Source organism: Amblyomma americanum, chromosome 5 (genome assembly GCF_052857255.1).
Source record: "Amblyomma americanum isolate KBUSLIRL-KWMA chromosome 5, ASM5285725v1, whole genome shotgun sequence".
Taxonomy (NCBI): Eukaryota; Metazoa; Arthropoda; class Arachnida; order Ixodida; family Ixodidae; genus Amblyomma; species Amblyomma americanum.
This window is the reverse complement of record NC_135501.1, coordinates 134,160,632-134,181,123: the sequence shown is the minus strand read 5'-3', so window position 1 is coordinate 134,181,123 and position 20,492 is coordinate 134,160,632. Positions and strand designations below refer to the sequence as shown.

General features: G+C 49.5%; 1 long non-coding RNA gene across 1 annotated transcript; it reads right to left on the bottom strand.

The window, feature by feature from the left end:
- Positions 1-17,302: 17,302 nt before the first annotated feature.
- On the bottom strand, positions 17,303-20,129 carry LOC144135049 (uncharacterized). Its single transcript, XR_013315357.1, has 3 exons — positions 19,483-20,129; positions 18,212-18,276; positions 17,303-17,339 (listed from the first exon to the last, which is right to left on the bottom strand). It is a non-coding gene; the product is annotated as an uncharacterized LOC144135049 (long non-coding RNA).
- Positions 20,130-20,492: the final 363 nt, after the last annotated feature.

Below are 20,492 nucleotides of genomic sequence, written 5' to 3'. Positions count from 1 at the left end.
TCATCGTAGGACAAACTATCAACCGCACACACGGAAGTGTTTTGCGGTATTTGGGGCGCAATGTTAATAAATTAAATCTGCCAAACACGTGGCCTGAAGAGCGACCGAAGAAACAACGGCAACAGTCATTCCATACTCACTAACCGTTGCCATCAATAGTACTTATTCTCTATTTTCTGGCATTATAAACGTGCGGAAGCAACCAAAGATCACACAGTTGCATGATTACATGCGAAGAATCGGCGGTGCCCATTACTGAGCTTCAAATGCTGCCATGGAGGTGCTACGTGCTGTTATCAAAGTGTAGTCCTGAACCAGATGAATATCTTATCTCCAACCTACATAAATATGTAAGGAGTGTACCAGTACGTACCCTACTTTGCATTGCACTATGTAACTGGTCCGGTCTTTATTCTTGACCAGTCGGCTCCGCTGAGTGATCGCGAAATTCGTTCCTAAAAAATGTGGCCTCCCGGCCGCAGAATATAATTATGCATCACACAAACATGGCTTTCAACCTTTCCTCGCGTCGACGAACAGACACTCGTACGCTGACTTGATGACCAATCGTGTTTAAACCGAAAAGTGGTGATTACAATAGATAGCTTAACGTTCTTTACTAAAAATTCTAGTGGCCGGCTTTCACAATGCCGTAGCGAATTCTACCCTATGCATGCAAAGAAATAGGAAAACTTGAACTGCACAAGAATGGTTGCAAACAGCCCTGCTTTTAGTATCAAACATTTATTCGGCTTCAATGGACCTAGAACTCTTGCAATGGGAAGAAAACGTGGCGTTAGTGAGTTAATAAATACCATGGCGGCTCCACTGGCGTACGAATCTTAGATGTGCTCTCAAAAACAAACAAAAAAAAACGTGGTGAACTTCATCCCTACAGCCTATGGTGACCAGGACATCGCACGCTGTATAAATTCCTTTGTGCTTAAAAACGATGAAACCGAACATCATGGGCAGCTGTCCGTCTGCAAATGCTAAAAATATTTCTTTTTAACAAGCGCCAACAATCGCCTTTCTTTCAAACTGTAAATAATTCCAGCAGCATATGACATTCTCACAGCTTGAAAGACCTTTCTCCGATTGAACGGAACCATAGCGCAAGGTGTTGCTATAGTTTTAATCGCAGGAACAGCTGCTGAACGTGGAAAAAACAGCACCACTTCTCTTAGACACTGCGATATTATATTCTGGAAGCCATCTTTAATGGATATTTTCTTTTCTCCATGCACATGCAATGAGGCACGTTAGTTTTTCGTATCTGCGCCCAAAGCATGAAGTATCCTCTTTCGCCAGAGAACTAGTCCCAAGGCATCTGAGAAGGTTCGGAAATTAAGGCTATAAAAGGAAAAAGTATGATGGTAGGTCATGGTATAGTCTGTAGATTTCAGCACCTCAACTTTGGTCGAAAATTAGCGAAGAAAGCGGCAACACGTGCAGCGCTTGTAGACCAATGCCATAAAAAATGCGTGTTCACTACTTGAAATAAGAAAATACATAAAAATAGGCATTGAAAGCAAAGATATTACTGCTCGGGTACGTGCCATTAGTACGAGTACTTGTTTGGCGAGATCAGCGGACAGTGCATGTCAGACGTACACGAAGTCTGATAGACAAGGGATGACCTACGCACAGTTCATGCCATCGTACTGCACTCTGAGGACGAACAAAAACAAACCGTCTTTACCACCTTTAAAGGCACACTGAGGAGAAATTTAAGTTGGCTTGCATCGATAGAATACCAGCTCCTGATCCAAAAACGCCGCTCTTACTGAAAACAAATCTCCGGTAAGGTAGAAAATAGCAAGAACCAAAATACTAGTATCGCCATCACGGGACAATCTCGCAAGTACAAGCGTGGCGACGTCCTAGGACAAGGGCCGCCACCTTGGAGGAATTTTCCTTTCTACATGAAAAACGCGGATCTCTGAGGCAGACAAAGGAAGGTTGCGTGGTTCAATATTCAAGTAAGTTTTGTTTTAAAACCTATAGTGCACGTTTATAACACAAGAAAGACAGACAAAAGACAACCTGAATGTTGGAAGCAAAGAAAACCGATGCTTGGCGGCGCCACAGGCAGCCAGGAGAGTTTCGATTTGTTATGGCGCTTCGCGTCTATGAGCTTTGGTTGCCCCGTGGTATTGTTTTTGACGCGCCTGGATTTACAAGCGCCGAGCACCAGAGCAACTCCAAGTGCCGCTTCATGAGCTAGCTAACCTTTGAATGAGCCTGTTAAGGCTGGTCAGATGATCGCTACGGTCGATGAAAAGCTATGATGGCACGACTATGATGGCTATGATGGCAATATAAAGCTATGATGGCAATATAAAGAGCGCTTGTGTCTTCGCACGCTCACCCGGAGAAACATTCACGGCTGTGCCAGTCAACTTCAAACTACTTAACGGAAATCGTTTATTAGGGACGGGAGCCAAGGTACAAGGCAGTTAAGAGAAATTGCTGATGACCTAGCTGTGTTGGGCAAGGATATACGTTGCGAAAGTGCGGAGATTTCTGCATCGGAAGAGTGCATTCGCTAGATGCGCGTTTATCGTAGAGCTCACCCTGAGACGTCGTGGCGGGGTGGTAACGTCTTCGCCTTAAACAGCAGAGGCTGTGGTTCGATTCCGAGCCTCAGCACAGGATTTTTTTTTATTCAGTGATTGAGCGGGGGGGTTTCAGTGGCTCCCATAGATGCCGCCACAGAATACGTCGGTTAGCGGTTAACCGCAGGCTGTGTTAAGGCGCATTTATGCTCCGGCGCAACACGCGCGCGCGCGCGCTGCACGGCGACATCACGTCGGCCAAAGCGAGACCCTCTATATATGGCTTGCACTGACGTCGTAGCTCGGAACCCTGGGATACTGTTCCGCCATGTTGGTGCAGTCGCAGAGGCCGTGGTGCACTTGATGCAATTCGCGCGTACGGTGTACTTCGACGGCGTTGCGATGGTTATCTGCGCTGTTGTTGGATGCTCCAACCGCACTTGTTGGGCGAAATCAACAAACACAAACTTTTTTCGTCTTCCAAAGGTCATCGAGCATCAAGGTGACCGTACGAAAGCTTTATGCGCGAAGCGACGGGAGGTGTGGCTGGCTCGTATAAAACGTGCCGATCTCAACAGCGAAAGGACGGGCATACGTGTTTGTGGCGCCCACTTTGTAAAAGGTAAGTCCGTTGCATATGCACAATGTTTATTTAGGTGCATGACGTACAAGCATAGCGGAAAATCTCATTTTAAACAAATTTTTCTTGCATTTTGTAGGCAGACCATCAAAACTCTGGGAGGAGACGGACCCGGACTGGGACCCTACGCTTTTGCTCGGCTACAGCGCAAAACATGGTGATCCCGGTCGCCACGCTCGCAGGCAAGACGACGGACCCAGAAACGCGCGGCTCAAGCGGAGTGTCAGGCTGAGGAGTCGGGAAAAATAGAGGCTACGAATCCAAATTAACATTGGGCACATCTCTGCGAAGGCACACGTCACTGTCGATCTTGTCGCGCTACCGGACCGTCGAAAACAGCAACAGCGATGAGCTTGATCAGTTAATGCGGGCCATAATGCGCGACGCGACAGGCGAGACCTAAATTGTTAGTCGACAAATCTGTAGCGAGCGATAACAATCTCTAAACGCATGACCGTTTCTTTTTTGCGCAATAACTTGTTGGGTTTCCAAACTAAGATAAACCAGCAACGGTTCCTTTCATATGCCCATAAAAATAGAATGATTCGTGATTTAATCTGAAGTCGTCCAGGTTCAGTACAAATGAAGAAATGAATCACTAGCCTGACAGTTTGTAAGCAGTTCTTTTTAAAACTTTACTGAGTGATTGCTTACACTCAGTCACTTGTGGATTTAATAACCGTTATTTCTTTACTCTAATCCTTACAAAGATCAATGTCCTGCGGCTTACCTCTCCAAGTAGAAGCACCTTGTCCCCTTGCAGCTGTTTTTCCGACAGTCCCTTCATCCAGCCGCTAGTGAAATAATTATGCGCCTCGGTGGACTTAAACGCCTTCATTTCTTCAAGGGCCCGAAAGCTTGCAGAAAAAACAAGGTAATTGACGATGTCACCGTAACAAATCTCTGGAAATATGTCGACATCGCTTGTGTCCGTTCCCGGCCGCAGCATGAACGGGTCGATATTATCGCAGAGACGCACTTTTTCCGCATACCGAACGCGCTCCGACCCCGTAAGATCTAAGCGGTAGGTAGCGTCTAAAGGCTGCTTATTGAGAAGCGGCGGCATGCCACACAAAAGCAACAAACTTGCACGTGTACACCACTAGCGAGGAAACGCGTGCGACCCGCACTCCACCGACTCCGCACAGACTGCACCAACATGTCCGCCGCAGCGCGCGCCGCCGGACGTGACGTCACATGCAAACCATGTATACTCCAACTGCGCTTGACCGCCGACGCGTTCGGCGGCTTCGGCGCACTCGGACCGCACTGGCTGTGACTTGGAGCAAGTCTCTATTTCGCGCCGAGTGCGCCAGCCGCCGCCGGCCCGGCCAGACTGATTCGGCTCCGCGGCGAGGTGCTTGTTGCGACGTAATTCAATAGCTTCGGCAGTTGGGCGGAGCTGTTCTTTTCAAGATCTCGGCTAATTCAATCCATTCACAGTACGCATCTCAAGACAAATGCAAGTGGGCGAGAGAGTCCGATCTAGTGGGCCCGTTGGATCTAGCGGAAGCCGTTGAAGCGTCGTGCGCCGGCTTTAGTTTCAAGCCGCCAACTTTAAACGCGACCGCCCTTAAGCACCCACCCGTTTTTTGTCGCAAAAAATAAATAACTGGGCCCTTCCGCGCCGTTCAAGGAATCACAATCCGTTGGCCCCAAAGCCCCGGCCAGCCTCCGATGGGTGCAACGCGGCGACCTTGTCCTGGCCCCTCACGACTCCCCGCACTGGGGTTATGATATTTATTTTGCGACGGCTGCTCACTGAGGAAGCGGGAAACGACCCGCCGGTGCCTAACCTAACCGTGCTCCCTCAAAAGCATCGCGCGCTCTGTGGGGCTGAGGAGGCTGAAATGCAGGCCAGAGTTTTTGCGAGAACTACGTCGTCGTGTTCGGGAACGGGATCCATCATAACGCTGGCAAGACGCCGGTGCAAACGTAAACGAAGCGACGGCAGCGCCCCCCGATAGATGCATTCAACGTGTGGCGGCGGTAGCTTTCATTTCGCAGCTGCTAGACCGCACCGCTAGCCACCACAAATAACGGAGTCTGCGTTTACGTCACGTTTCACGTCACTCCGTCCTACGACGTCATAAGAGTTCTCCGTGACGTTATAAGAGTTCTCGAGTTTGAATCGGAGCGGCGGGAAAAACTTTTTCAAATTCTAATCCAAATTTCTTTAATATAAATGCATCTTTCGCTCGCAGACAAGCGGCAACAAAGCCGTGAAATGCCGAACTATCAGATTTTGCTAACGAAAAAAATCCTATACAGTTCTCCTCAGTGTTCCTTTAAGGAGTGCAGTGTATGTAAAATTAAGGAAAGAGTTTGTTTTAAATTCTTCGAAAGCAGAGCTGGAGCACACCGAGACAGAATAGATGATACATAAACGGCCCAGACCGGCTACTTTGATTCTATTCTAGAGTTAAGCAAATTTTGCAATAAGAAATGTGAACTGCAATCCTCATTTAGATACTCAGGTTCGTATTTATAGATGAACACGCCACCTCGCGGAGCATTCCAAAAGCGTAGCACCCCGGGCTGCCGTGCTATGCTCATTACGCTCTATCGTGGTTTCTCGTGTTAGGCAAAGCACCATCGCTGTTTTCGCTGCTCCGGACCTTCGCTGGTCAAGAGATATTGCGCAAAAAAGTGACAACAAAATAATAAACATTGCCACATTTTCTGGCCTTCAGCGACTACCATTATCTGTAGACCATCAATACCGAAAACCGTGTTATTTAGTGGGGATAATTTCAACTAGTACCTTTGACAAGACTAGAGAGTCCGGAGTTACACTGCGGGAACATGGTTATTCTCATGGCCTGCTAAGACTCCTGGCTGCAAATTCTTAACTATGAAACGCTTCCTGCGCTCACAGGATTCATTTCCCGTGGCCATAGAGAATCGGTGGGTAGAAAATTGATTATCCTTTACTTCTTTCACAGCATACACTTTTGAGAGGGGACACGAGGGAAAGAGCTGCGATATGCACCTCGGAGGCCCATTGTGGCCAGTGTCGGCAGGGAGCGCCGCGCGAGAACACAAGAGCTCGGCATGCACAAATAAATTCAATAGGGGAGCAAATTCAATGAGCAATACATATTGCAACGGATATTCTTGGTGAAGATGAGGTGAACGAAGTGTCTCGGAGGTACGCGTGCTCCGGACTTGGGTGCTCTTGAAGAAGAAGTCACCGGTGTTGCGCTTCCCACGTGCTTTTACTTTTTATTAACTGCGTTCAGGTGAATAGCCACCCGATTCTTGGCCGATCCACCAGTGTGGGTATGTGCCATGTTTTGGTAGGCTAACAACAACAACAACAACTTGCGTGCTCTCTGCTGTGCACTGTGCGGGCCCTGTGCTCTTGACCGGTCTGCTGTGCCCGGGGCGTTCTTGTGTCGTTCCCGTCTTGGACCACATAACATCTTTGGTGGAGGTGCGGAGTTTACGCTGAGCACACCACGCAGCTTCGTAGTGGTCGTCAGGCCGGGTCTTCCACCATGGCTCCACCCGGCGAGTCAAGGAGCCCCACTACCCACACTACCGCTCTTTTCGTGATCATGGTTCCTCCTCGCGACCCCGGAACCTTTTCCGCCACTGTTGTCACGGATGTCGAAGACTGGTGGGGCCCTATGTTAATGCTCGCCAATGTGATCTTTTATCTCAATGGCACGGCACGAGTGTGGTACGAGACCCACGATGAAGACTTAACAAGCTGGGACACCTTTAAGGAGAATTTCAGGACGCTATTCGGTAGGCCTGATGACAGTCAGCTCGTCGCTAAGAAAAAACTCGCGTCTCGAGCACAATCTTCGACAGAAAGCTACGTGGCCTACATTATGACATCTTGGCTCTTTGGTACAATGTTGACGCTGCCGTGAGTGAGACCGATGAGGTAGGCCACGTGCTCAGAGGCATTGCAGACGATGTTCTCAACTTGCTTGTTTGTAAAGACTGTGCCACTATTGGCTCCATCATTAAAGAGTGCCGTAGATTGGAGCAAGTGAAAGGCCACCGCATTCCGCAATCGTTTTCTCGCCTTCCTAACACGGCCACGACATCTTCCTGTGAGGACAAGCGATCGCCATCCCGCGCGTCCTCGGACGCCCCTCTCGTCACCGATTCAGTCACCCGGATCGTCCGACCTGAACTGTAGGCCCTCGCACCTGTCATATCTCCACCATCCGTCCGTGAAACTACCCTGCCCGTTGTGTCGCTTATTCAGGCTGTCATCAGGCAAGAACTTACAAACCTGGATCTTTTCCACCAGATGTGTTCCATTGGCCGCTGTTGTGCCCACGCTTTCTTCCTGCTGTAGAGTTTGGCGAAGTTGGGCATGGGGAGGATTCCCTGAGGACCACCGCGATGGTGGGTGAGCCCTCTGGGGAAGACGTGGCTGCAGGAATGCCGGAAGCAGCGACGACAATAGCGTCCCCACGTGTTCGAACAGGAATGCCGGAAGCAGCGACAACCATAGCGTCCCCATGTATTCGTTCAGGAATGCCGGAAGCAGCGACGACCATAAGCGTATTCGTTCCGGTCCTCAGACGACGAAGTGCGGTATCCATGTGGTCCCCTTCGGTCTCGCTGGGGTTGAACAATTGCCCGAGTGCCGCACCTTCGACAGAGGTTCCGCGTTCCGGTCATCAGTACAAGATCTTTCAACCCCTGCTGGGAGACAGCCTACATTCCTGTGTCATGCAGGCGCCTTCCGGGTCAACATGGGCGCGGTCCGGACACACATGCGCGCCCACCTGGAGGCCATGGGGACGACAACGTGACCGGGTCCTGTTCCCTTTCCCTCGACCAGGCTGCGAGGAAACATGCAGGACCGCCCTGCCTTGGGTAGTACCATCAGTGTCATCGTGTGATTCGACATCATTCTTCGAACTGTATTCCCCAGGTAGGGATCTGGGGAATACGAAAAGTATTTAAGGAGCTGCTAGTTTGGTACCAGAGGAGATCTCCCCTCTTGAGAGATACCAGAGACTCTCGACTGCTAAGAAGCTCTCTTTACTGAGAAGCACTCTCAGTTGCCCGTAATTGTACATTATGTAAATAGTCGTTGTATAAAGTTTTCCAAGTTTTCTTCCTCCGATCGTCCTCGTCTCTTCTCCGGCCCAGTCACGCTGCCTGAATCCCAACAACTGGTGGCAGCGGTGGGATGCTGCTACCTGAATTCCAACAACTGGTGGCAGCGGTGGGACGCTGCTACCTGAATCTCAACAACTGGATGGCAACTGTGGGACGTACGCGTGAAGTTACCGGCTCCAACGGACCTCGGCAGCTACGGGACTGACAGGCGTCAGCTATACCTTGGCAGGGTGGGTGCCCAATGTTTTCCGTTCATTTAGCCAGACCGTACTAGCACAGGCAGATGCTAGGTGCGGATTCCTGTTGTCTAGGAAATTGATTAAGGGAAACTGTTTTGTCCACTTCAAGCTAGGGCTTTTGTTTTAGTGGGCTTGTTAACGCATGGTGGAACTCGCGATGGCGAAGTTAAATGTGCAGGAGCTGCTCGAAATTTGCCAGGAGCTGGGGATTTCGCTATGGTCTGCGAAAAAAAAGGAAATTCTCGAGGTTATGCGGCAGGAGGAGGTGACTACTGAGGAGGTCGACGAGGCTTGGGAAACGATTGTTGGAGGCAAAGAAGAGCAGAAAAGACGGGAGTTGTGCGAGCAGAAAGAAAAAGATCTTCGGTTGGCTCAAGAGAGACAAGAGTTGTGCGAGCAGAAAGAAAAAGAAAAGCTTCGGTTGGCTCACGAGAGTCGGGAGGTCCGCGAACATGCTCGAAAAATGAAGGAGCTTGAAATCGTGTCGAAAGGAGGGAATATGGCGCGTCTTAGCCCTGTAACTTCGGTAGAGGAGCACGGGAGGCAGAGATTGCAGGATGTCGTCTCAGCATACCGCATGGGAGGCGATATTGCACTCTTTTTGGTGAATTTCAAACGTGCATGCGGGAAGGTGCACATCGACAAGAGCGCTTGGTCTGAGAAGTTACTTCCTCTCCTTCCTTGCGAGGCGGTCGAACTGGTGGCTCGCCTTTCACGGGAAGAGTGTGATGACTACGAGAAGGTAAAGAGCGCACTGCTTAGAAAGTACCGGCTTTCTGCTGAAGCCTTTAGGCAGCGATTCTGGCAGGCAAAGAAAGGCGGAGAGTCGCATAATGACTTCACGTACCGGCTTAAAGTCAACTTAAACGAGTGGCTTAAGACCGGTGAGGTGCACGGAAGTCATGACAAGGTACTGGAGTGCATCGCACTAGAGCAGTACTATAGCGCGATTCTAGATCTGAGCATATGGCTGCAAGATAGGCTAACAGATATAGACCTAGACAAAGCGGCACAGCTCGCAGACGAGTATTACGTTCGCCGAAACCTCCAAAGCAAGGCAAGGTACGATAACAGGTTAGGAAAGGGAGAAACCTATTTAAAGAGAATCCCCGACCGAAAGGTGCCACCAGCCCACCGGGATCACCGAATAGAGCAAGCGGGATCAAAAGGAGGAGGTAGCAAAAACAAGATGGAGTCACCCTAATCTGCCGATTCGCCGAAACAGCAGGCACCTGGAGCTCGCGCGTTTGAAGCGCGAAAGCCCATTGTCTGCTATAATTGCAACAAGGAGAGTCACATCTCAGTGAACTGCAAACAGCAAAAGATGGCGTTCGCGTTCATGCGAGTGTCGCAGGAAAGCCTTAAATTGCTTGAGCAATACATGCGGGACGTGGTGATAAATGGCAAGAAATTCAGGCCACTGCGGGATTCAGCGGCTACCATGGATGTTGCTCACCCGTCCTGTGTTTCCTCCACGGACTACACCGGAGAATGCGCCTGGATTAAGCAGGTCATCGAAGAACAGAGTGCATGCTTGTCTATAGCGAAGGTGCCTCCAGAGGGGACTTTTGGCAGGCAAGACACAGAAGCGGCAGTTAGCGCAAACGTGCAGACACACTTGCCCTACCTGTTTTCGAACAAATCAGAGCAGCTGCTGAAAGAGAAAGGTCTCTCTTTCACCTCTGGCTTGGCTTGCATGGCGCTAACACGATCTCGAGCGCGAGAGCTCGCAAAGGAGCTTGACTACGCTCAGATCAATGAGCAGGCACCGAACCACTCTCCCGACCAGTCGGGGGATCCTTGCAGAAAAACTGATCCGTCTAAACCGCATGAGCATGACCATGACCATGAAGGTGTTCCCGAACAAGCGGTAGCTCATGAAATCCAAGCAACTGCCGATTCCGTAGAGAATGTGGCAACAGGAACCAACGCGAAGGGTTCGACATTAACACCTGCTTCGACTTGTTGGGAGGAGTTGACTAAGGTTGATACGAAAGCACTTATTGCAGAGCAGAAAAGCGACCCATCGTTAAGAGCTCTAAGCAATAAGGTAAGCGAGGGAGTCGCCAGAAAGAACATCAGCTTTAATGAGAAATCAGGCCTTCAGTACCGGAAATACTGCGGCTCAAAGGGACGCGCATATGAGTAACTCCTAGTGCCTGAGAAGTACCGGCGGCAGCTTCCAGAGCTCGCACACGGAAATGCATGGGCGGGCCACCTGGGCATAAAGAAAACAAAAGCTAGATTAGCCTTCCAATATTACTGGCCTCGCTCCTGGAAAGATGTGGAACAGCTTGTTAGATCTTGCGACACCTGCCAGCGGATCGGCAAGTCGACGGATAAATGGAAAGCAACCATGACACTAGTTCCAATAATTACAGAGCCCTTTCGACGTCTTGTAATAGATACGGTCGGCCCACTGCCAGCGTCGAACTCTGGCGGTCGCTACATTGTGACCTCACTGTGCGTGGGAACCAAATTTCCCGAGGCCATTCCTTTGAAGGAGCTAAGTTGCGGATGTGTTGTAGACGCCCTTTTGTCAGTTTTCTCTCGCGTGGGGTTTCCTGCAGAGATACAAAACGATAACTGGAGCGTGTTTACAAGCTGCTTGACAACAACGCTCTTTGAACAGTGTGGGATTAAAATAATCCGCAGTTCCATTCACCACCCTCAGTCAAATCCAGTCGAGCGCATGCACTCTGTGCTAAAGCGGATACGTATTTCTCTGTGTTTTGAGCATAAGGGAGATTGGGAAGGCTGCATTCTAGCAGCACTCTTTGCAATGAGATGCGTTCCCCACGAAAGCACAGGATTTAGCCCCGCTGAACTAGTCTACGGGCGTGACTTGAGGACCCGTTGCGCATGCTGACGGAGTCATGGGAGGGTTACGGCGAGGATCCCTGTGTAGTGGAATACGTCCTGAAGCTACTGGAAAGACTTGCGAAAACCAGAGACCTCGTGGAAGCAAATGTCAGAGCCGCGCAGTCACTGTCTAAAGTGTACTACGACAAATCGGCACGCAAGCGTCAGGCTATGCTTAACATGGCGCTGAACATGCCAGAGGAAGAGATCTCAGACATACCTTATGTCATACATGAGGAAGAGCAGGCAGCGAATGAGCTGCTAAATTCAATCTACAAAGACCCACGTTTGACGGAAAGTTAACGAGGAGACATGAAAAACGTCGTCCGCGACTTTCAGGCGGCGTTTTCAAACAAGCCAGGAAAAACAACAATCGTCGAACACGACATTCAGCTGTCCAGCGAACAGCCGATCAGGAGCAAACCGTACCGTGTCTCTCCAAGACAAAAAGAAATTATTGAGATGGAGTTCCGCCGTATGTGCGAATTTGGCGTCATAGTGCCCTGCGAAAGTGACTATACGTAACCAATCATTATTGTAGAGGTCGCAGGCAAGGATCCGAGACCTTGCGTGGACTACCGGAGACTGAACTCAATCACAGTGGTCCAGACCTACCCCATTCCGAACATCGATGAGAGGGTTGAAACAGTCGCTAAATGAGAATACATATCCACACTGGATTTAGTTCATGGTTACTGGCAGGTGCCACTCACTGAGCGCGCCAGCAGGTACGCAGCATTCGTGTCCCCCGCGGGCACGTTTCGCCCTGTAATTTTGAGCTTCGGCTTGAAAAATGCTCCGTACTGTTTTTCAAAGTTAATGAACCAAGTTCTGCGGGGACTTGCAGATTTCGCTCTCCCCTACCTTGACGACGTGGCCGTTTTCTCACAAAACTGGAAGGAGCACATTGAACACTTGAGTATTGTGTTGAGCCGACTGCTTGAGGCTGGTTTAACGGTAAGGGCGGGAAAATGCCACCTGGGGTGCGCCGAAGTGAACTATCTTGGTCACGTGGTTGGACGAGGCCAACGCAGACCGGCAGAACTTAAAGTGGCTGCCGTGGTGGAGTACCGTCGCCCAACCACAAAATCGGAACTCAGGGCTTTTCTTGGCCTAGCAGGCTATTATCAGCATTATGTAAAGGGCTACTCTGATTTAGCCAGCCCCCTGACCGACGCGCTGAGAAAAAGTGAGCCTGCCAATCTTTCTTGGGATCAAAAGAAAGAGAAGACCATACCGAGTCTCCCACGCTGAGCGTCAGGTCATTAACGCCGAGGTTACGAAGATGCTTGATAATAACACTATCGACCCCCCCCCCCCCCCCCCCCTACAGCCCCTGGGCCTCGCCAGTAGTCCTTGTGAAGAAAAAGGATGGCTCATGGCGTTTTTGTGTTGATTACCGCCACCTGAACAAGATAACCAAAAAGGACGTGTACCCCCTCCCGCGCATCGACGACGCCCTTGATTGCCCCTACGGTGCCAAATTCTTCTCCTCTATAGTCCTTCGCTCCGGCTATTGGCAGATAGCAGTGGATGACCAGGACCGTGAGAAGACGGCGTTTGTGACACCTGATGGGCTGTATCGTTCAAAGTTATGCCTTTTGGCTTATGCAACGCGCTGGCCACCTTCGAGCGTATGATGGATGCCTTTCTGCACTGATCCAAATGGTCCACGTAACTCTGCTATCTCGACGACGTTATTGTCTTCTCCCCCAGCTTTTCCTCTCACCTCGATGACCTTTACAAGATCCTTTCCCTGTTCCGTCATGCCGGGCTGCAGCTCAACTCCTCCAAATGCCGTTTCGCGCGTCGCCAGATCACAATCTTGGGTCATGTCGTCAATGCCACGGTTGTTCACACTGACTCAGCTAAGATCCGAGCCGTGAAAGACTTCCCGGTGCCGCGTTTCTGCAACGACGTACGGAGCTTCTTGGGGCTGTGCTCTTACTTCCTTCGCTTCGTGCCCGGATTTGCTGACATCGCCCGCCCCCTCAGTGATCTGCTAAAAAAAATATGACCTTCACCTGGGCTGGGGACGCGTACAAGCAAACGCCTTTGCCGATCTAATCTCGAAGCTCACCACCTGGCCCGTCTTGGCACACTTCGATGTGGCCGCTCCCATTGAAGTCCGCACTGACGCCAGCGGTCACAGAATCGGGGCTGTCCTTTCTCAGCAGCATTCTGGGTCTGACGGCGTCATTGCCTACGCCAGCCGCCTCCTCTCCACATCAGAGTGCAATTACTCCATCACGGAACGCGAGTGCTTGGCCATTGTGTGGGCCGTTGGAAAATTTTGCCCGTATTTGTACTGACGCCCCTTTACAGTTGTCACCGACCACCATGCGCTCAACTGGCTCTCCTCACTGAAAGATCCTACTGGCCGGCTAGGTCCCTGGGCTTTACGCCTATAAGACTACGACTACACCGTGGTCTGTAAGTCCGGTCGGCTACACACCGATGCTGATTGCCTCTCCCGATATCCCGTTGACTCTTCTGACTATTCTGGCAGTAACTGCGCCGCTGACCTGTTCTCGCTCTCTGCTATTACTCACTTTGGCGATGAGCAGCGACGGGATATCGAGCTCCGCTCTATTATTGACCGCCTCAACTCCTCCCCATCTGACCCTGCTCGGCACCGGTTTGCGCTGCATCATGACACTCTGTACCGCAGAAGCCTGAACCCCGCTGGCCCCGACCTCCCCACTGCTGGACATCCGAGTATCTCGCGTACTTACGCCCGGGTGCGTCGTCGCTTCTTTTGCCCCCGCCTCTACCAGTCCGTACGCCGCTATGTTCGTGCCTGCGACCAGCGCCAGCGCCGGAAACGTCCTGCCACTCTCTCAGCGGGTATGCTCCAACCAGTAGATGTGCCCTCTGAACTTTTTTATTATGTTAATTGGCTTGGATCTTTTGGGTCCGTTTCCTGAGTCCACCCCCGGAAACAAATGCATTGCCGTTGCCACCGAATATGCCACTCGCTACGCAACCACGCGGGCCCTCCCAACCAGTACTGCTACTGACGTTGCCGACTTTCTCCTCTACGACCTCATCCTCCGTTATGGTGCACCCCGCCAACTTCTCACCGACCGCGGCCGTTGCTTTCGCTCCAAATTTGTCGACGACATTCTCCGTTCCTGCTCGACTAAATATAAGCTGACCACCGCCTATCATCCCCAAAACAACGGCCTCACAGAGCGCCTCAACCCACTCTCACGGATATGCTCGCAATGTACGTTTCTCCGGACCATCGGGACTGGGACAGTTTCCTTCCATACGTGACTTTTGCTTACAATTGTTTTCGTCATGACACTGCCGGGTACTCACCGTTCTATCTTTTGTACAGCCGTGAGCCCCAATTACCATTGGAGACGCTGCTTCGGACATTCGTTCACCGCCTTCTGAATATGCACACGACGCAATTGCCCGGGCCGACCACACTTGCCAGCTGGCTAGATACCGACTACAAGCATCGCAGGCCTCACAGCAAGACTACTACGACCGCCGCCATCTCATGGTAACTTTCTCGCCTGGAGCCTTCGTTTTGCTTTGGTCGCCATCACGCCGCGTCGGGCTTTGTGAGTGAGTGAGCGAATAAACTTTATTGCTCTAATAAAGGAGTCTTTCTGCTTGCCCGAAGATTGCCGATGTCTTCCAGGCTGAGTGTGGTTGGCGCCCCTAGTCCTAGGTACCACTGTCCCTGGCCAACCGGCATGCATGGCTCACTAGGTCTCTTTGGACCTTGAGCTGGCTGCTGGTTAGCCGGTCCTCCCACTGCTCCGCATTCGGCTCTGTTACCTCGGAAAGCTACATTGTGTGAGCTTTGCGAAAAACTTCTGTTCCGGTATGTTGGCCCATAGCGTGTGTTCCGCCAGGTCACCGCTGTCACCTACGTGATCGCCCGGCCTTCCCGGAGACCACCTCCCGTGCACTTCAGCGTGACGTTGTTCAGGTCTCTCCCCTCAAGCTCTACCTCTCGCCATCCGTTGCCACGCCCTAATCTACGCCGAGACGGTGTTTTTACGACCGGGGGCTGTGCAACGGATATTCTTGGTGAAGACGAGGTGAACGAAGAGTCTCGGAGGTGCGCGTGCTCCCGGCTTGGGTGCTCTGTGCTGAGCTCTGTGCGGGCCCTGTGCTCTGGACCTTTTTGCTGTGCCTGGGGCGTTCTTGCGTCGCTCCCGTCTTGGATCACGTAGCAATATCATGAAATCACAGTTGATCATACTGTCCAGGTAAATAAAGCACGCAAATTAGGGAGTCTGGAGGTGTGTTGTGATTAATTTTTGTCTTCAAGAGCAATAAGGAATATTGTTAATTTGTAGGACAATAAATGAGCATGATAATTAGTGCTGAAAATTGGTAAAGACCAAGAATTACGCTGCCGTGCTTTGTGCAAGACATTCGAAATTACCGTAGTGATTTTTAATGTTACACTGCACGGAGAACGTGGCGGCTGCCGAACCAACTAGAATAGTTTATGGAGGTCTCATGGGTTTGGCAGAGGACTTAAGAGAACTGCGGTGTGCAGGTTCTTTATCTTAGTTTTGTGCTCTCCGGAACTGAAAGAAAGGTTCAACCATTGCTTAGAAGCCGTTACGCTTTTTCCTACTTCTTCCGTATTAGGCCAATGTTTCTGTAGTGTTTATGCATTCCGCCTGCTAGAATTGCCTAAATTTACTTGTTTAGCGGCGTCATGCTAATTGCGATTTTCTTCGGATGAAAGAGGCTTTTATCATCATCCCTCTACTTACGACGTGTATCAGCAAATGACCAGCCGTAGCGAAGATCCGACAACCCAAAACAGAACTTAAAGACAATCTTTATTCAACAAGATTATTCATATTGCGTAGCGTAATGGCATTCTCTTGGAATAATAAGTGGCATACTTTTCAATGCTGATATTGATTTTAAGGGCCAATGCAGCAACGCATGCATTTTATTACGATATAGCATTCTCTAGTCCGAGGCGAAATTTTAAGAGTTCCCCGCACTATACACAAAAGGAATGAGGCCGGGAATCTTCAGTGCGTCTTCAAAGAGGCGAAGTACCGCAGCGACACTTGCAAGAGGCGAAAGCCTCGGTATAGCACTGCAACGCTTGAGGAGCATGGCATGCGGATGAGAAGGATTTGCGCACGTAATCGCAAGGATCTTGGTCTTCCACTGCAAGTAAATACAAAGATAAGTGCCTAGTGAAGCTTTTAACTAGGAAATGGGCACCTACCTTGTAGCGTGCAACAAAATTGCATAAGTAGAAGATTTTAACCGCAAGAACAAAGAAACGCAGAGCAAGGTTTTCTGTATCAGGTCCGGTCCTTAAAGATGTTAAGATTTTTTTAGCGATAAAATTTTTAGAGCTGGGTCAAGGTAGCTGAACTCATTGATTTCATGTACTCCGGTCAGCTGCCTGGTGACCAGGACTACAGATATAGCACATTCTTCATAGCACTGGGTCTAGCTTCCCTGTGCCGGCGCGCTATGAAAGCACCCACACGGCGCAAAAATCCGCCAATAGAACTAAAAAAAACACAATCTCCCCACTAGGAAGAACGAAGGAACCGCAAAAAGAGCGAAGCGCTAACAGCATTCCCTATGGCCTACATCTCTCAGTTACCTCATGGTTTCCTTTCTTCGCACAGGAAGGTTTTAATCGCATTAACCAGGAAAACAAATATAAAAATTCATACTCTGAACAAGGATACATTATAGCTAATTCTTGATAACCAATAGTAGCGCTCTTATGGTGTGAAACAGCCATAAAAAATACGTCATTTAATGGCTATTCCTTTGTTGCTGCTCGGCAGCGCGATTAGCGGTGAGAAATGTATAAAAAACAGATAATACAGTAGATTTGGCTCACCGCACAAGCAGCGACATTTTTCCGCCGTTAGGTAGCATCCAACTTTGGCCCAGGTCTGCAGTACAGCCCAGGGCACACCGGGTCAGCTAGAATGGCGACACAGAGACAAAAAGCTCCGGTAACTAGTTTTCACAGTCTTTTAAGCACTCTATACTCGATTTCACGGTTGAAAGTGATTGTGCTATGAAAGAAAGATAACAAATCGTCTGTTTGCGCAATCGAATGAGATGCGGAGAGGAGTCAAAGAAAGCAGGGGTGGCGGATATGTTAGGATGAGCAGGTGGTGTACTAAGAAGTCTGCAGGGACGGATGGTGAAGAGTTCGTGCCGGACAAAGTCATCCTAACGTGCCGCACGTGCCTTTCAGCAGCAGCGCAATTGTTAGATTGTTGATTATGTTTATCCGGTCGCGAGTACCAGTTGACAAACAGAGGTTAACTTGCTTTACTAAGAAAAAAACACAACTAAGATGAATATAGTCAGGGCACTGGTGGCAAAATAATCAAACTTGTGCCGTCTTCTTTCATGTGAATGTCCGATTTGTGCAATCCATCTTTATGCTACAATGAACCAACTTACCTAACAACGCGTCATGCAAAATAATGAAAGCTAATTGAGGAAAATGAACTTCGGACTGCGTTAATGATTCAAGAGCATATAAGCCAAAAACAAGGTAGAATTTATAAAAGCAGCATAAAACAAAACATTACTGTCTGAGCCTTTTCCGGTAAAGAGGCCTAACATAACACCCTGACTTCGTTTTAATGGGTGGCAGAAATAGCAAGGCCACCCAAACAAACCTCCTGCAAGGTATAATATAGAAATTTTCCACAAAATAGCCCTATCTTGAGGGACTTCTTTTTTAGCAGAACCCACGAATGGTGCGTTCCGGAGTGGTCGAAATAGCAAGGCCGGAAATCGGAAGTAATGAATTACGCCCCTCCAATATTCGTGCTTACCTCTAGCCACTTGCGTCAGGAGGACGTACACAAGGACACCAATCGAAAGGAACTTCATCGCTTTACTGCCAAAAGAAATGAAATCAACAAAGCAATTTTCAATGCAAAGTAAATGACGAGACATGTTCTGTCAAATGAAATAAATAAAGGTATTCGGCACATCAACCTTACGAGATAGGGTATATAATACTGTTGTATTCCGCCGGATTCGCCCCGAAAATAATTACCATCTGAGCAGCTTTACTTTTTATGATACCAGTGAATACGTGGTGGATGGCTAGCTTTTGCGGCGCAACTTGCACAGAAGGAAATAAAGGACCGTATATTTGATTGCGGTGATATTTCCTTACAGTCAAATTTCACATTGGCCGCCACCGTACGGGAAAAAGATTTCCTTACGTTGATATGATGCAAGCATGCAGATTGTATGAGAGCGTTAGTGAAAGATTGAGGCAGCATATCATGGCACTTGAAAAACGCATGCCGCTAGTCGCAGAGCTTCAAACTAGCAACACCCTCAATGTAATGGTTAGAACACAAGGTTCGCTTCTAGAAACTTAGTGTTAATTACGTGGAAGGCACGAAGCCTGTCGATTGCGCCTATCAAGGCAAAAAGAAAAATGTAAACAGACAATCCTTAGTCTGTAGTTTTTCGTGTACATTGAACAGTCAATTCTTTTTAACTGTCCTAAACCTCCGCTGTTCAATGGGGGGGGGGGGGGGGGGGGGAGAGACATCAAAACTTAAGATTACAAGGATACTGATCCCTGCCAGACGAGCTCATGTTTGGCTACTAGATGGCTCAAGAATCGCCGTGTATACGCCGTTCGACTCATGTGCCTAAAGAAGTCATACTCAGTCCTGAACTGGCCTGAAGATTCCGAGAGAATTTAAAGAACGAGTAGACATAAGTTCACTGCACTGTCTAGTTTGAAAGACCTGAGTAATAAACCTTGAAAAATATTCGTCACCAAGCTTGCATACCTATACATATATTTACGTGCCTGACAGTATCTGTAACATTCCCCCATTGTTGAAAGATTCGATTAACCTTCTAAAGACCTGCACGTTGTCTTCGCAACGTCACTGCAGGCATTTCTGGTTCAATCAATGGTCGTCAATAAAAATCAACATTCTGAAACTTTTTGAATAAAACGCAGGCAGACGTTGGTTAGAGCACATTAAAGGTTAACTAGAGGAATTTAGATACCAGGTGCGTAGTCTGGAGAGTGCGCTGATATCATCACTTAGAGTGCAGGGAGAGCATTTACCTTTGGTGAGTCTCTGCGGCCAGCAACTCTAGTGCAGCACAAGAAATTGGTCACAAGACGTAGAGTAAAGTAGAAGTGCGGTACACGTTTCTCGGCAGGTAGAGCAGTTCTCAGCGCGCCGAGGTGAAGCACCGGAAAAAGTCGCGTCGATACGCAGCCGCCGCTTAATATTCCGTCTTTGCTTGGGCGGGTGCAATAGAGGAAAGTCTTTCCTCTGCATTTTTTTAAAGCGGCAACAGCGTATGAGTTGCGAAGTGATTTCCTAATGTTCGCGCATTCGCCTATAGGAGCTGCAAGCCGTAAATATTATCAACCGCTGTTTGTAACAAAAGCCCGCAAGCATTTGTGAGAGGCCTTCTTAGAGGCTGACACACAGAGAGGTGAAAAAGCGCTGGGTAAGACGTTAGTGAATATTTAGTCAGGTACTTAGACCAATGTAATAGAGGTTGCAGAGTCCTGAAACTCCGGACTACACGGGACGCGTGGCGTTCTTGCCTGCACTGAAAGTGCACAAGCAGCATTTACCTGTGGTACGTGTCGGCGGTCAGCAACTCAAGAACAGCAACAAAACTACACCCGAAGGAAGCCTACGGTGAACAAAGAATGGGGCCAGTGAGAGCGCTCAGCGCTTTTCACCACCCTGAGCTCCTTTCGGTACGTTAGGGCAACGTCCGGAAACAGCCGCCCCGCTACGCCACCGCTCTTTAAGTATTCCCGCGTTGTCTGCGCGGGGATGATAAGAAGACAGCCGCTTCTCGAGATGTTTTTAAACCGTCAGCAGCATATGCGTGGCGCGGTGTATTGCGTGGCTTTTGCGTTATGGGCCAGGAGCGCCTCAGCGTAAATATTATGCACCGCTTATCGTAACATAAACTTGCGAGCTTATGTGGCACGGTTTCACTGTGGTTGCAACTCTGAAGCGTGTCACACGTGGGGCGTTTTTCGGGGCCAATCGTTGGCGCCGGTGGCGCCGCGACGATGTCTTATCGGTGAAGGACGCGAAAGCACGC